This window comes from Balaenoptera ricei, chromosome 7, assembly GCF_028023285.1.
Source record: "Balaenoptera ricei isolate mBalRic1 chromosome 7, mBalRic1.hap2, whole genome shotgun sequence".
NCBI lineage: Eukaryota > Metazoa > Chordata > Mammalia > Artiodactyla > Balaenopteridae > Balaenoptera > Balaenoptera ricei.
Window position 1 is genome coordinate 52,420,597 of NC_082645.1, and position 19,084 is coordinate 52,439,680.

The following is a 19,084-nucleotide window of genomic DNA, read 5'->3' on the forward strand; positions in this document are numbered from 1 at the left end:
TAGGACTTAGGGCCTAGACAGTTTATCAGACAACTTGAGTTAAAAATTCCAGCCACTTACTGTGTGCCCTATGATTAATAACATATTTGTGCCTCAGTTTCTTAATCTTTGTAAAATAAGAATAATGATATTCAACTCAAGAGGCTGTAGCGAGGTTTGAATGATTTAATATTTGTAATGTACTTAGAACACTGCCTGCCATGTAAGATAAGCATATCACAAGTATAAGCTATTATATTTATTTGAAAATAATAATTGCACATGGATAAAAAAAGAAGTTTAAGCAATCAAAAAGATATATATTAAAAAATAACTGGGGGCTTCCCTGGTGGTGCAGTGGTTGAGAGTCTGCCTGCCAATGCAGGGGACGCGGGTTCGAGCCCTGGTCTGGGAGGATCCCACATGCCGCGGAGCAACTGGGCCCGTGAGCCACAGTTGCTGAGCCTGCATGTCTGGAGCCTGTGCTCCACAACAAGAGAGGCCGCTAATGAGAGGCCTGCGCACCGCGATGAAGAGTGGCCCCCACTTGCCACAACTAGAGAAAGCCTTCGCACAGAAACGTAGACCCAACACAGCCATAAATAAAATATGGAAATAAATAAAAATTAAAAAAATAATAATAATAACTGTCTCATCTCTGACTGTGTTCCTTCTCCCAGAGGCAACCGCTATTTCCATACCCCTACATATTTGCATTTCTTCTAAGAACCAGATAGCTCCTTACACTTTTTAAGTCTTCTTTTTATGTCTCTCAGAACATGCTACACTTCTAGTTATGTAGATCTTGAATGTTTCTCTTTAGGTTTATTTTTTGGTGTTATATCTTTGTGTTAATATTAAAAATGACAACTAGTCACTCGATTTTCTAACCCAATATATCCTTAGTATGTGAGAAATCTACTGACTTCTGTATACTAATTTTATGACCAGACTGACCAGCCAATATACTGAATTCTCCTAATGTTTGTGACATATTCAATTATCCTATATTATTTTTATATTTGGATAGTGTTTTAGCCCCAACTAAAATTCTATTCAGATCCCTAGGCTAAGATGACATTGTGCTTTACGCCCACAAGCTCAGATTCTGAAGAAAATAAAGAGAACTGAAAGCAGGTTTCCTTACAGTTTTGGTTTGATAATTTATTTATTAGGTATTTATTCAGGTTCTGAAATATTTGACCACTGAGTGGCAAAGAATATTTTAGATCAGAAAACAAAGAAAATTATATATTTAAAATTTATATATATTTTGAAAAATAGCTGAGATTAAAAGATAAAACTTTATGCTAAAATAAAATTTTATATATGTAAAATTCCAAAGGACAATGACAATAATACATCTACTTTGCTCCCTGGGGTATCTCAGCAGACCTTAATAGAACATTCCATGGTATTTCAAGATCACTTAATAAGAAAATACTGTATTAATTAAGAATTTATTTTTCCAATAGATGTGGATATGCAATGGAAGAATTCCACAAACAACATCAGAAAAAGAGACATTTTTCTCAATATTTTATAACTACAGATAGTGAAATTCTCAAAATGTAACTTTTTAGCAGTAGCAGGTTATATTCATGATATGCATATCATTTATGTTTATAAGCTCATCAATTTCTTCTCTTTCCTCTTAGACTATAAGGCTCCTGAGAGCAAGAAGTTAATTTTCACATGTTGGGTAGCTCTCTACAGAATTGAGATTTGCTTCAAAATCTTTACTGGTTAACCTCTATTCCCCCTATTCTTTTGGCCAGTTGTGTACCAAATAAAGAATTAAAATAGGGTACTTCGGAGTACCAAGTTTAAGAAAGTAAGGATTTCTTGGTGACAAAGTTCCAAATCAGGCCTATTATAATACAGTTGTTACCTCAAATACTTATGATATTATTTGTATTTCTGTTTAGTGTTTAAAAAACACTTTAAAAAATGTACTTATGTGCAGCTCAATTTCTTTGGGGCTTCATAAATTTCCTGGCAGGAAAGATGTATTCCAATCCTCTGCCCACATTGTCAGAATTGGGTTCAGAATTCAAGCTCTCTCCTTATACTATATCCAATAGCAAGAGGTATCCAGGGCGAGATGCAGGTAGATGCTCCCTGATTTCTGCTCTGCTAGCTGTGAAGTTGGCTAATACCTATCTCATGGCGGGTATCCAGAGGATTAAAAAAATAGATTTTTATAAAGCTCTTTGGAGATTCTTGGATAAAAGGGGCTGCCGAGGCATACAGCATTCTTATCTCCCCAGTTGCCACGGAGCCTGCAATTTCCCATGGCATGTTGCATCAACCCAAGAAAAAGCAAGGGTGAGCTGTGGAAAATAGGAGCATTGGCAACTGGAAGGGACAGATAGCACTAGCCCATGTGAACCACACAGGCTGCCTCCTGGGATGCTAGAAGATAGTCAGGATTGTAATTAATGGATAGGGACGTTGATTCTCTTTCTGGGATAACTGTGGCATTGCAAATTAGTGAAATTACACAGTTTGTATTCTGTAATTTTGTTTGACTAAAAAAAATTAACTAATAAAATAGCCTCTAGGAAAACTCAAAGGAAGCATAACATCAAAATGTGTAATGTGAACAGCTTAGCATTGAACTTGAAAGGTATCCTACAGTTAACTATTTCATTTATAGGCCAGGAATTTCTACCAATCAAGTTAAGTAAGGGTTCTTTATAAAGATCATGCTGGGTTTTGCCTATGGATAAAGATGTTGAACAATGCATTGCTAGAGGGAGAAAAGTCTTTAACTTATGCTGTACATTGTTTTAAGTGTCAAAATATATGCTATATTTTGAATTGCTTTAATTCAAATAAGCGCTATTTTGGCTTCTAAAAGCTATTAATTTCAACTGACTCATTTTATAAATACCACCTCTGAAAAGCATATATTTCTCTTCCCTGCAAAAAACTAATTAAGTATTCCATATTGCTATTATATGACATAATGACACTAATTTCTTATCTGTGTGTGGGTGGGGAAGTAAGGCGATAGAAGGAATAATCCTTATTTCTTTTTCTCTGATGGTGCTGGAAATCACTGAAAGAAAGTAAAATGCAGGAACTAAATAAAAATATGGGGGTCGAGAGAGAAAATCAATAAATATCTAAATTATTAAAGAAAAGCTACTACCCAATGTCTTACTGTCATGCATCATACCCCGGATCTGAAAGCAGACAGGTGAATTGTCTCCAGCCTGCATTGGTTTGGACACTCTTTCCAGCACGCTCATTAGCAGCTCCGAGTCTAGGCTCCCTGTTAGTAGAAAGGCAGGGATCACAGCAGGGAAGTTATATCTCAGGCTTCTCACATTCCTGCTCTATCTTAGCAAAGCTTTACAAAGCCTTTTCTGGCAGCTCATTAGTAGGTGCACTGATGCATAAGAGACAGTCATTAGAAGTGTTTTTCAACATTGGCTTTTGATCAGGTGACTAGTAGCATTGTGGAGACATTTACTTACATTGTTTTCCATAAGAGATTCTGTTGCTATATTGAGAATGACATACATAAAAATGTTGAAAACTAGCTTGACCTTTCTATGACAAAAAGGGAGAAGAAAAAGAAACTCCATTAGTTCCCTGAATCTTGCCTTTATACTGTCAACTATGACGTAAGAGATGCGTGGACTGCTCCCTCAGCAACTGCTCTCTTTTAGCTTTACAAATCTAAGCCAAGTTCAAATCTATCGTTTGATTTAGGGTTATGACAAAAGGAACACTAGTGTGAGCAAATACAAATGAAATATCATAAGCTTTATAGGGTCTCTTCTAATGCTAGGCATTTGTTTTTTCACCATAAAGGCTGACTTTCCAAATAAGAGCAAAATCCATCATTCACAGCCTAATAAAGCGTTGCAAAAAGTTAGCAGACAAAATTCAGATGGCTCCTTAATCTCTAAAGAGAGCTTCCATTGTAAAAATTTGTTAAGGCTACAGGGATAATTTCTTTTAATAAGTAAAAGCATAAGACACTGTGTGTGGAGAAAGCATTATGTGGTCAGGTGAACCCCCGCTATAAAATAAGATTGAATTTGTCATTCCTTTAAGAGTCCATTGTCTATAAAATAAAGCAGGTTATTATGGGTAATTGAACTTTCACTAATACATTTTCTTTGATAATTATCTTTCACTACTGATATTCTCTCTTTTTTCTCCCAAAACATTGACTTTGTCAAGTCTTAGTTTGGTGAGAATTTTTATTTCATCAGTTCACAGAGTACACATTTAGCCTGTGGTCCCTTCTGAACAGAAGAAAATCATGTTAAGCACATACCCTAACATGTAACTCAAAAGGACGAGAAGCTTTCTTTGTCAAACTTTACTGAAACAAAGTGCATCAGCTTAATCAGGTCTGTTCTTGGCAATGCAGGAACATGACATGCCAATTACATAAACTTTCAACTAAGTGAAGACTCCTGCTGACTAATTCAGTGTTGATTGTTTTCCGCTACTTGGCTTTGACTGCTTGTTAAGACTTAAGAAAAAAAGGGGGGGGATGGGAGAGGGGGTAAAAATTGTAGGAATTCTCTCCTTCCATCAAACATTCTTATGATTGCCAGCAATTAGTTAAGCTTCTTGGCGGTAAAATGACAAGATGGAACTTGACCAAATACAATGTGTGGAACTCACAGGCATCTGCCCCAGCTGAAAGACATTACAATGTTTGTTAACCTTACGGGTCATTCCTGATTCACTTCTGCAGACAGAAAACAAGATTTATATAACACAGATCAATACTGCCCTAAGACTTTCGCCATTGAGGATGCTAGATTGAGGCACTTCTCTTTATCAGTTTACCATGACACTAATGTATTTTGCCTGTTTTGCCTGGGCAGTGATGAATCTGTTGGCAAGAAAAAACAAATAAGTTTTGTTGTTGAGAGACATGTTGTCCATGATTTGTCTCAGCAGACATGCCAACTTGCTGGCCAATTCATTTCCTATTTAATTTAAGTGGCATATCTGTCTTCCCCTTTCAGGTATGTCTTTTGTCTACTGCACAACCACACTGGCAGTGCTCTGAGAGAGCTTGCAGTAGATCTCTGCAAGGAGATTGACACAGCAGAGCCAGGAACCCAATCTATAATTTTCAGAAGAATCTCTCTGAAATATAGAGCCACCGTCTAACCGAGTGTCTGGCAGGAAACTTACTATTTACCCAATTTCTGGCATGAAACAATATTTTAGCAGCATTTTATAAATAGTTCATGAATTTTATGCTACGTCCAAAACATAAATATGTAGCAAATGTCCTTTTAAAATCAGAGCTTATTTCTTATATGCAGAAATATTTTGTTTACTTTCTGAGGTCAAGCAAGTATTGTTTAATTATGAAATATATGTGGCATAATATGACAATATTTTATTTTGATGTGTTACATGTGGGTACAGTTCCTAACTTCTTCATTACCTCAATTAGTTTTGCTCAATACTCTTACCTTTAAGGCATCGGATAATATTTAAATAGGAGAGAAACAAAACACAAGGTGATTCATTTTAACAGCAATGCTTATATAGTTTAATTTTAAATGAAGCTACTTTTTAAAGGAAGATAACACACCCTATCACGAGACACACATGACATCTAAGTAAATGTTAATAGAAAAGTCAAGGAAGAAATGACTTTACATTTCAATTCATGACAAAGCCGATGCTCTAGGAAAAATGTGTTGAGTGGTGAAACCATAGCATAGGAACACCTCAAACTCTGACAGTCCTTAAGCAATGGAACAGTTAACATAGCACAGCACAGTCCACAAATGTGCCAGCTAAATCTCTATGTCAGAACACATTAATTATAGCAGTCAGTTTACCTTTCTCCTTCATAACATTTTTGATTAAAATTTCACACATTACAATGATATGTGTCTTTTCTATAAGCTGTGAAATTTGCTCAGCCATCAATGGGTTTGGATTTTGTTCCTAAGAAGCTTATAGTACATAAAAAGTTGACTTATGATCTCTGAATAGTGAAATCAAGGAGTTTCTTTTGGATAGACATAGAATTTTATAACAGCAGTGGTGTCGCAGAGCAAAACATTCATTAGTAATATTGTACCCCCAAAAGCAATAACTTCTCTCTTAATATGTTGGCTCAAAATTTATAACTGCAAGCCTTAATTAAGCTGTAGATTATGTTTTGAAAGGTATAGTCAATGTAATGAATCCCTGAAGATGAAAAATAAACAATAAAAGATAATCAAAACATTTATCTATTTAATGGATTTATATAGTTGTGTTGTAAATGCTATTTAACAGATGTGCAAAGATTAATAGAATAATGCAATGATAATTGTAAAAACATTCTAATCATTACTATCTAAATTGACATGCAATACTGCTGTGTTAACTCTTACAACTATGGAATACATGTTTATAAGACTATCAGTTTGAAATCCAATTATTTTTAAGGGTGAAGCACACTGTAGTTTTAGATTCAATACTTTTTCCGATTGGTTATATAACACTGACTATTCTCCACTTAAAAATCAAAGATGTAATAAAATAAACTTGAGCCAAGATTTCTCTAGTGTTCTATCATTTACCAAGTCTAAAGATTTCATCTGCATCAATCATGTTCTGGAATGACTCTTCTAGAGAGATTCTGTTTTTAATAATAATTTAGAAATCTGAAATATGAGTGTGCATGTGTGTGTTCATATATACATGTACATAAATACATATCCAGCTACCCTCCCACCTACACAGACACACATAGAGTTTCAGCTCCCCTGGAACTGCTAAAAAAATTCAAAGATTAATATGTTTTATACCAAACTTTTCTCTTATTGAAAGAAATTTGTTATTGATTAAACTCCTCAACTCCTTTATTATATGAGAAATAAATTGAAATATAAACACATTTCAACCTTTCTATTGAGTTTAAAAGTTATATGGATTTGAACGTCACTCCTCTTGGACATGAATCCCCATCTTTCCATCATAAAAAGAACACTCTTTTTGATAGAGGAGCTATTTGGAACCTAATCACCATGTACAGCATGGTGTCTATAGTTAATAATACTATATTGCATATTTCAAAGTAAACTAGAAATGGATCTTGAAAGGTCTCATCACAAGAAAAATTTTGTAACTATGTATGGTAATGGATGTTAACTGGACTTATTGTGGTGATTATTCTGCAATATACACAAATATCACATAAAAAGAGAATTTTCCCTTTTAAGAAGCTCTCAGATGATGTTATTGCATGTGGTTGAGGACCACACTTTGAGAAACACTCGTGTAAGGTATGCCTAAACAGAGATGGAACTTCCAGGGCTCCATGGAAAACCAACAAAAATACTGGGAATGAACTGAGTCCATCTCCTCTTTTATCATCTTACCTGGCTTTAACCTATCCTTAGAAAATAATTGGAACTCTAAACACTCAGAATTTTGTCTTCCTCAGGGCTATGTTTTTGTAGGCAAGGAGCAGTATAGGTTAGGACCTAGTTTTAGCTAATACAGTCAGGTCTCCCTGTCCTCGAATTCTGCATCCAAGGATTCAACCAATCGTGAAACAAAAATATTTTTTTGAAAGTTCCAAAAAGCAAAACTTGGATTTGTCATGCACTGGCAACTATTTACACAACATTTACATTATGTTTACAACAATTTACATTACAGCATTTACATTGTATTTGATATTACAAGTAATCTAGAGATGATTTAAAGTACAATATGCAGGAGGATGTGCATAGGTTATATGCAGATACTACGCAATGTTATATAAGGGATTTGAGCATCCCAATTTTGGTATCTGCAGGGGCCCTAAAAATCAATCCCCCAAGGATACCGAGGGAAAAGGGATGACAGTACTACTTGCCCCTTTCATTGCCTCCTCGTCCCTAGATCTGTGCTAGACTTTTATTCTCAGAGAACCACAGAGGAAGGTAGAACTCAGCAGCAGCATCTCCCATAAATATGTACCTACGAGAACAACAAATCCTTTTCTGGTTCTCCAAATATTTTGGATGACCAAGTAAGCATGACAGTTCTAGCATTTTCTCACGATATTTATTAAACTCTTCCTCTATTTTGCTAATTCTGCAAATTATGAAAGGTACAAAGATACATTTTTTGGTCTTTAAAAATTTGTAGTTTTGGCGGAAGAAACTGAATAACTTCCATTGTATCACTTTACTATTAAAAATTATTTTTGTATTATCAAACGTGATCTTCAAGACATCTCTGTGAGGCAAGGATCGAATTTAAGTAATTACTAGGATTTGTACATCTTGATTTAGTTTCACCAAATAGGCTCTGAGGCAAGGATTTGAGTGCAAATAATTTATCTGGAAAGTCATCCAGAAAGTACTGTGAGGGAGTGAAAATGTGAGCCAGAAACAGGAGAAAAGCCAATAACCTAAAAGTACATAAATGAACAGGCTCCAACTAAAATCCATAATCTATGTAATAATTGGTCAAGAAAAGATAACATTTTCTCAGCAAGGAGACATTTGTGTCCTGTATTACATGTATATATTATTTTACCATGACCAAGATCTTTAATATTTCATAAATGCCCCAATAATATTACTTTTGAAAATTCACTATTCTTTTCTCCTGCCAGTTTTTGCATCAAAGCTGACCAAGCTGCTCCTACTCTGGAATTTTAAACAAAATCTAATTAAATCAACAAAGTTCGCTGGATGGGGTTAGGCTGTTTCCTGAATGCACATGACTCTGCCGCTCTGCCTGTAAAGAGCTCCCAGCCTTGTTTTCAGCTGACTTTTTCTTAGGGCTGGCCCTTGATCACTCTTAACGATCCCCAGCTGTATCAGTTCCCGGCCTGCTTTAACCCCAGCTGGCCTGGCCTCACATCTCTGCAGTGTCTGGAGGACAAATGAAGCCAAGCTGACCAGCACCTCCTTAATGTAGTCCTAGATAATAGGTGGTAATAGACATTTAAATCATTTCTTTTGTTCCTCTATATGTGCTATGAAAATTAATAACCTGTGCATTAAAAAAAATCAGGAATAAAAGATAATAATGTGGTGTGTTTGTCAATCTTGTTGCTACTATATCACTATTCCCAACCCCTCTCATCCACTTCGTTATTTTAAAGATGTTTACAAACCTGCCAGCATAGTGCAGAGACTATGGCTGAAAGGTTATGGAAATCTGTTCAGAATTGGCCACAGATGTGGCCTACTTATTTCTAAAACTGACCCCTTCCTGGAGATACCTATTCATGAAAATCACAGACCGTATTATTAGTAGGCCATATTAGTTTATTTTAAATTAAGATTAAGAAAGTATCAAAATCGAGTGTTCGGCATGAAGACTGGCAGAGGGTAAGCTTGTCATACTCAGCTGTTAACCTCATTATCAGAAAGGAATCAGGACCCTCTGTCCTATATGCAGATATTAACAGACGTAAACTTAGCTGAAGGCTGGGAGGTTATATGGAGTCCAGAAACTATTAATAAATAAATAGCCAAAACTCACATAGACACACCTTGAATGTTATATATCCCAGCTAATGTCAATCAACTGCCTAACTTTGCTCAATTAGTTTATGCTTGCACTGACACACATTCTCCAGTGTAGGTTCTCATTAGGAATTGTCATTGTTGTTTTTAAGCTCCAATTATTTTTCTTAAAACAGCAACAGCAAAAAGGAAACAGACATGCTTGGTCACTTTCCCAGCTCAGGAGACAGTTTTGATCTGCCAACAGCTTCATGAGTACCATAATCATCAACCAAGAAGTCAGTCTTTACGATTAGCTTTAGCCACAATATTAGAACGTATTGATGGAAAAAGGAGAAACCACAGACTTGAAAAGAAATGTTTTCAAGTGTCATCCATTAATTTTCCTAAGAATTTTTGTCAGCATGGGCAATGGTAATATAATAAACAAAACTTTATTTTTAAAAACGTACCTGACAGATACATTTTACTTTCCTCTAGACAACTGAGGACAGATCTTTTGCAAAGTTGAAGATACATATGTGTTTGCTAAATTCAAGTTTTACTTATATTTATGCTTTTATTCTACAGGGAGCCATACCTGGTGAGTGTGTGTGCATGTGTGTATACACACATTTACACGTGGATATGTATCTCTGTTATTGTATTATTATTATACTGGTTAAGACTGAGTTCCAAGGTGTTACCTGTTTATAGTCACTTTGAAAAAATTTTAGAGATAATCACACTTTGAACAATGTTTCCAGCTAGATACATACTCATTTTATAATGCTATGTGAATTTATTTTTGGTCCTTTGAGCTATGTGAAAGAAATATGGACCTATTAAATAATGTTATTTGAATTTAATCATTCCACTGCCTTTTCTATGGAAACCAGCTTTTATTTCATGAACTTATGCTCTGAAGTTGATTCTGCACTTTGATATTTATGCCACAAAACTCCTCTGAGAACTGAACCAAAATCACCAAGAATAGAATTCAGCTTGAAGTTTCCACATAGCTGGCTGGCAGAAAATTTGCTTATTATCTTATGCTTGTGGTGTCACAGTCGGCTTCTTGGTGAAAGATTTTCATGTGAACACTAATTTCTACCACTGAGGAAGAAGAGGTGGCTTTTTTGTTTGTATTTGTATGTGTGTGTGTGTGTGTGTTTGTGTGTGTGTGTGTGTGTGTGGTTAATAGTATAAGTTGTTTTACTCCTAGCCCCTGAGATTTTATATTTCTGTCTACTTAAGTCAGGTAGTACTATGTAAAGCACTTATAGACTCTGAATTTCAAAGGGCCATGTAAATGCAAGAGTTATTCACTCACCATAAGATGACAAAGGCCAACATCTGAACTTGCCTTGCTGAAAGGATTTTGCAGCAAATGGTTCAGCGTGCTCTTCATTTAGGTCTGCTGGGGATAGTGTGTCCAAAGTAAATACCCAAAAGGCCTTCCTTCTACTAAGTTCACTCCCTGAATTATCCTTTCTCTGTGAAGGATTAATTTTCTAAACGCCTATGAATTTCAAACTAGAAATTGCATGGCACAAATTAATAAAGAGTTTAGCTGTAGGGCAATCAGTGGCACTTTTTCTAATCAAGCTCAATATGCTCAATGTACTCTGTTAAGATTGTAATAGTTCACCAAATGTATTTGAAGTCACATGGGCATGTCATCACACAAATAGCCTTATTAGAAAAACAATTCCCAAATTAATAAAATCTGAGAATATCATGGCCAGAATGTAAGTATATGACGAATGAGAACCAGCAGTGTCTTTGCTGAAAGTATAAGGTACACTTATCACTTCCATCTGCTGAATGCACTGGTGTCAAGGGTGTTCTGAGAATACTGACTTCACTTTTGCTTTGAGTACAAAACTTACCTAAAATAACATCCTTAGCAATTTAGGCAGACTAGGATTAACATGTTTGAGACTCTCTTCTTCTTTCTTCTGCCTCTTCTTTCCTCCTCTTCCATTTTCTTTCTCTCATATAACCTTAGGTGCAAGGGAACAAGTTAAACTTTCAGTTCACAATACCTTGTTATCATCCATCTCTGCAACAGTGATCAACAGTGATTTGTTTTTCTTTTTTTTCTCCATTGTTCCCATCTTTCTTACCCTTTTCGTCTTCCCATTAGGTACTCACTCTAATATCAAAGTAAATTTGGAAAATATGTAAGGATCCTTAAAAAGATTGTTTTGTGTATATTTGGATTTTTACTTTTATATAATAACTATTATAATATAGTTCCTGTTTTTACTTTTCTGTTTTTGTTTGTTTTACTTTTTTCACTCAGCAGTAAGTTTTAAGATTTCCTCTTCCTCTGTGTATTTCTAGCTTATTGCTTCCTACTGCTGCAAACTATTTCACCATACACATCTACACATTTACTTACCCATCTCTTTATTGATGTACCCTTAGATTGCTTCCAACTCACACACACACACACACACACACACACACAACATTGAAATAAGCAACCTTGTACATATCCCCTTATGAACCTAAGCAAGTGTTTCTCTGAATGGCATACATACTCAGGGAAGGAACTGCAGAGTCATGGTAGAGACTTTGCACATTAAATTTCACTCAGTACTGTCAAATGTTACTACAGCCAGAGTCTGCTATTTTAATTTGCATTTCTCTCTTTACTAGTAGCAATGCTCTACTTGACCATTTTTCTAGTTTGTTTCCTATCTTTTTCTTCTTTTACAGGAGATCTTTAATTGGCATGAACTACAACCATGTTTTGTATTTTTGGAGTGTGTACAAAAAAATCCATCTGCACTTCAATAGCACAAGGATATGATCCTATTTGATCATATATAACATAAATTTTGAATTTATATAGAAGTTTCAAGACTGACATGCCTGGTTGATAATGTTTTAATACTCTTACTTTTAGACCTTGGAAATTTTATTTGTAAATATTCTCTGCCTTATTTATATTTTATTATTTGGGTCAGCAGCTATTCTATGTCTTTACATTTGGAGATCTCCATTCTAGCACTAACTGGTGACTACTTTTAAAAATTTTACTAACACCTGAAGAACATAAATACTTATAGGCAAAGGATCAATTTCTTAGAAAATGAAATCCAATGGACTGGATATTAGTTCTAAACTCTGTATCTTCCTTCATCTTGTTGGTTACTTTCCTGTTTGCATTTATATCTATATATAGATATATAGATATATATGTGTGTATATACATATATTTCTAAGCCATATATATATATATATAAAACCAGACATTATGTCTTAAAGACTAGGAGGGACTAGATGGTGATAACAAGTACAGTTTTATAAAATGATTTTGTAAATAACCAGGAAGAAAATTGCTTTTTTGACTCATAATTTTTTTCATAATGTATAAGAATTTCCTAGGTATGTGGAGTTTATGATTCTTGATTTGAGAAATTTTGTGTTCTTAATGATCTTAATTAAAACTCAAAATCCATACATAAAGACTGGAAGAATAGGATTTGTGACAGTGACTCTGAGTGTTAGATTCACTTTTCTATCACCATGGGTGTAGCAGGGTGGCAGAACGTGATTAGTAAGGGGTTCTCTCCCATAAACTTGAAGCATCTCATCATTACCCTGCTGTGAGATGTGGAAGAGAGTGTGCAGGGCATGTGAACATAGAACACAGAACAGCAGGAACTGTGGGTGAAGAAGATGCTGACTCAGTCTTGAGCATACATGCACTTTGAGTGCACATGGATTTGCTTTGATCCTTCCAAACACTATCACATGTCCTCTCTAGTGACAAATAACATATATGTGCAAGAAATACCTGTAATAAGGGGTGTGATCCATAATCTTTGTGTACAGCAAAGCAAATGGGTCCACAGAGTAGTAGATTCATAACCTTGGATTCATTAGTTGAGTGTTCTCACCAACTGCACAAACAGCCATGGATGGATACATACGGGAAATATGTCCTGCTGAACTTCAATGCCACTTCGCAGTCAGAACTCAACTGTAGAAATTAGCCAGACTATCTGTACACCAGAGAGCATGAAAGAGGGATAGCAATACAAGAAATTAAGGTCTGATTATTCTCAAAGATTTCAGTTCATGAATTTAACACTGACTAGTAGCAGATACAGCTCATAGAATATAACATGATTTGTGGTTTGTGAGTCATTAATTTATTTAAATTGATCATGTAATTCCAGATTCAGTGTTATTCATGAATCATGGATGAAAAGTCATCAAGAAAGAATTTCTTATTAAGAACAATAAGAAAATTGTTCATGGGTAGTTTTGTTTACAACTCAGTAAATTAGAGTGCATTAGAAACTACAAAGAAATAATCAATGTAAAAATATTATGATTTATCAATGTTATGATATTTTACACATGATATAAATATTAGATTACATAAAATAATATAATGCAAATATATTATTGAAATGTAAAATACTATCACTATAATATCATCTCTTCTTATAAATGAAATTGAACTAAATTACATTATAAAAAGTAAATCACAATAAAATACATATCTGTGAAACCAATTGTTGAGCAATGTCAGAATATCTTCTACAAAAGAATAATATAACATACTATATGAATAAAAATACCTTCAGTAAACTACATTTTATTATAGTGACTTAGAAGACAGTGTTATTTGAAGATCAGGATATATTAAGAATATGCTTTTCAAATTTTCAGGGGTAAAATTGATATTAAATAGTATTGAAAACTGTCAGGCTTTTGGGAAATCTTTTATTATATTATATAGCCTTTATCAACTGGAATGTATAGAAAATGAGGAATTCTGACTTAAACGAGAATGAAATCTGATTGAACCATATTAAATAACCATTTATGTAAGACAAAAATAATCAAATAATGGTTCAATATAACAGTTTTTTCTTTGATCTTTGTTGGCTGTTGGTCACTTTCTTATTACATAAGCATAACTTCTTAATTTAAAAAAACTTGTTCCTTTTCATATGTCTCTTTAAAAATTAAACATAAAAGAGCAGGAAATGCAGAGAGGCAAGATAGGGGTAGGGGATAGGGGATTAAGAGGTACAAATTACTATGTATAAAATAAATAAGCAATAAGGACATATTGTACAACACAGTGAATATAGCCAACATTTTTTTTTTTTTTTTAGAAATTTCATGTAATGTCTGAAACATTTATATTAACATATTTCCATACAAATAACCCAATGGAAGTTTAGTATTAGTTGTTTTGTTTGTTTGTTTTTTTATACTGCAGGTTCTTATTAGGCATCAGTTTTATACACATCAGTGTATACATGTCAATCCCAATCGCCCAATTCAGCACACCACCATCCCCACCCCACCGCAGTTTTCCCCCCTTGGTGTCCATATGTCCATTCTCTACATCTGTGTCTCAACTTCTGCCCTGCAAACCGGCTCATCTGTACCATTTTTCTAGGTTCCACATACATGCATTAATATACGATATTTGTTTTCTCTTTCTGACTTACTTCACTCTGTATGACAGTCTCTAGATCCATCCACTTCTCAACAAATGACTCAATTTCGTTCCTTTTTATGGCTGAGTAATATTCCATTGTATATATGTACCAGATCTTCTTTATCCATTCGTCTGTTGATGGGCATTTAGGTTGCTTCCATGACCTGGCTATTGTAAATAGTGCTGCAATGAACATTCGGGTTCATGTGTCTTTTTGAATTACGGTTTTCTCTGGGTATATGCTCAGTAGTGGGATTGCTGGGTCATATGGTAATTCTATTTTTAGTTTTTTGAGGAACCTCCATATTGTTCTCCATAGTGGCTATATCAATTTACATTCCCACCAACAGTGCAAGAGGGTTCCCTTTTCTGCACACCCTCTCCAGCATTTGTTGTTTGTAGATTTTCTGATGATGCCCATTCTAACAGGAGTGAGGTGATACCTCATTGTAGTTTTGATTTGCATTTCTCTAATAATTAGCGATGTTGAGCATCTTTTCATGTGCTTCGTGGCCGTCTATATGTCTTCTTTGGAGAAATGTCTATTTAGGTCTTCTGCCCATTTTTGGATTGGGGTGTTTGTTTCTTTAATATTGAGCTGAATGAGCTGTTTATATATTTTGGAGATTAATCCTTTGTCCGTTGATTCGTTTGCAAATATTTTCTCCCATTCCGAGGGTTGTCTTTTCGTCATGTTTATGGTTTCCTTTGCTGTGCAAAAGCTTTGAAGTTTCATTAGGTCCCATTTGTTTATTTTTGTTTTTATTTCCATTACTCTAGGAGGTGGATCAAAAAAGATCTTGCTGTGATTTATGTCAAAGAGTGTTCTTCCTATGTTTTCCTCTAAGAGTTTTATAGTGTCCACTCTTATATTTAGGTCTCTAATCCATTTTGAGTTTATTTTTGTGTATGGTGTTAGGGAGTATTCTAATTTCATTCTTTTACATGTAGCTGTCCAGTTTTCCCAGCACCACTTATTGAAGAGACTGTCTTTTCTCCATTGTATATCTTTGCCTCCTTTGTCATAGATTAGTTGACCATAGGTGCGTGGGTTAATCTCTGGGCTTTCTATCTTGTTCCACTGATCTATGTTTCTGTTTTTGTGCCAGTACCATATTGTCTTGATTACTGTAGCTTTGCAGTATAGTCTGAAGTCAGGGAGTCTGATTCCTCCAGCTCCATTTTTTTCCCTCAACACTGCTTTGGCTATTCGGGGTCTTTTGTGACTCCATACAAATTTTAAGATGATTTGTTCTAGCTCCGTAAAAAATGCCATTGGTAATTTGATAGGGATTGCATTGAATCTGTATATTGCTTTGGGTAGTATACTCATTTTCACAATGTTGATTCTTCCAATCCAAGAACATGGTATATCTCTCCATCTGTTGGTATCATCTTTAATTTCTTTCATCAGTGTCTTATAGTTTTCTGCATACAGGTCTTTTGTCTCCCTAGGTAGGTTTATTCCTAGGTATTTTATTCTTTTTGTTGCAATGGTAAATGGGAGTGTTTCCATAATTTCTCTTTCAGATTTTTCATCATTAGTATATAGGAATGCAAGAGATTTCTGTGCATTCATTTTGTATCTTGCAACTTTACCATATTCATTCATTAGCTCTAGCAGTTTTCTGGTGGCAGTTTTAGGATTCTCTATGTATAGTATCATGTCATCCGCAAACAGTGACAGTTTTACTTCTTCTTTTCCAATGTATTCCTTTTATTTCTTTTTCTTCTCTGATTGCTGTGGCTAGGACTTCCAGAACTATGTTGAATAATAGTGGTGAGAGTGGACATCCTTGTCTCATTCCTGATCTTAGAGGAAATGCTTTCAGTTTTTCACCAGTTAGAATGATGTTTGCTGTGGGTTTGTCGTATATGGCCTTTATTATGTTGAGGTAGGTTCCCTCTATGCCCACTTTCTGGAGAGTTTTTATCAGAAATGGGTGTTGAATTTTGTCAAAAGCTTTTTCTGCATCTATTGAGATGATCATATGGTTTTTATTCTTCAATTTGTTAATATGGTGTATCACATTGATTGATTTGCGTATATTGAAGAATCCTTGCATCCCTGGGATAAATCCCACTTGATCGTGGTGTATGATCCTTTTAATGTGTTGTTGGATTCTGTTTGCTAGTATTTTGTTGAGGATTTTTGCATCTATATTCATCAGTGATATTGGTCTGTAATTTTCTTTTTTTGTAGCGTCTTTGTCTGGTTTTGGTATCAGGGTGATGCTGGCCTCATAGAATGAGTTTGGGAGTGTTCCTTCCTCTGCAATTTTTTGGAAGAGTTTGAGAAGGATAGGTGTTAGCTCTTCTCTAAATGTTTGATAGAATTCACCTGTGAAGCCATCTGGTCCTGGACTTTTGTTTGTTGGAAGATTTTAAATCACAGTTTCAATTTCATTACTTGTGATTGGTCTGTTCATATTTTTATTTCTTCCTGGTTCAGTCTTGGGAGGTTATACCTTTCTAAGAATTTGTCCACTTCTTCCAGGTTGTCCATTTAATTGGCATAGAGTTGCTTGTAGTAGTCTCTTAGGATGCTCTGTATTTCTGCAGTGTCTGTTGTAACTTCTGCTTTTTCATTTCTGATTTTATTGATTTGAGTCCTCTCCCTCTTTTTCTTGATGAGTCTGGCTAATGGCTTATCAATTTTGTTTATCTTCTCAAAGAACCAACTTTTAGTTTTATTGATCTTTGCTATTGTTTTCTTTGTTTCTATTTCATTTATTTCTGCTCTGATCTTTATGATTTCTTTCCTTCTGCTCACTTTGGGTTTTGGTTGTTCTTCTTTCTCTAGTTTCTTTAGGTGTAAGGTTAGATTGTTTACTTGAGATTTTTCTTGTTTCTTGAGATAGGCTTGTATAGCTATAAACTTCCCTCTTAGAACTGCTTTTGCTGTATCCCATAGGTTTTGGGTCGTCGTGTTTTCATTGTCATTTGTCTCTAGGTATTTTTTGATTTCCTCTCTGATTTCTTCAGTGATCTCTTGGTTATTTAGTAACGTATTGTTTAGCCTCCATGTGTTTGTCTGTTTTACGTTTTTTTCCCTGTAATTCATTTCTAATCTCATAGCGTTGTGGTCCGAAAAGATGCTTGATATGATTTCAATTTTCTTAAATTTACTGAGGCTTGATTTGTGACCGAAGATGTGATCTATCCTGGAGAACGTTCCGTGCGCACTTGAGAAGAACGTGTAATCTGCTGTTTTTGGATGGAATGTCCTATATATATCAATTAAATCTAACTGGTCTATTGTGTCATTTAAAGCTTCTGTTTCCTTATTTATTTTCATTTTGGATGATCTGTCCATTGGTGTAAGTGAGGTGTTAAAGTCCCCCACTATTATTGTGTTACTGTCGATTTCCTCTTTTATAGCTGTTAGCAGTTGCCTTATGTATTGAGGTGCTCCTATGTTGGGTGCATATATATTTATAATTGTTATATCTTCTTCTTGGATTGATTCCTTGATCATTATGTAGTGTGCTTCCTTGTCTCTTGTAACATTCTTTATTTTAAAGTCTATTTTATCTGATATGAGTATAGCTACTCCAGCTTTCTTTTGATTTCCATTTGCATGGAATATCTTTTTCCATCCCCTCGCTTTCAGTCTGTATGTGTCCCTAGGTCTAAAGTGGGTCTCTTGTAGACAGCATATATATGGGTCTTGTTTTTGTATCCATTCAGCCAGTCTATGTCTTTTGGTTGGGGCATTTAATCCATTCACGTTTAAGGTAATTATCGATATGTATGTTCCTATGACCATTTTCTTAATTGTTTTGGGTTTGTTTTTGTAGGTCCTTTTCTTCTCTTGTGTTTCCCACTTAGAGAAGTTCCTTTAGCATTTGTTGTAGAGCTGGTTTGGTGGTGCTGAATTCTCGTAGCTTTTGCTTGTCTGTAAAGCTTTTGATTTCTCCATCAAACCTAAATGAGATCCTTGCCGGGTAGAGTAATCTTGGTTGTAGTTTCTTCCCTTTCATCACTTTAAGTATATCATGCCACTCCCTTCTGGCTTGTAGAGTTTCTGCTGAGAAATCAGCCGTTAACCTTATGGGAGTTCCCTTGTATGTTATTTGTCGTTTTTCCCTTGCTGCTTTCAATAATTTTTCTTTGTCTTTAATTTTTGCCACTTTGATTACTATGTGTCTCGGCGTGTTTCTCCTTGGGTTTATCCTGTATGGGA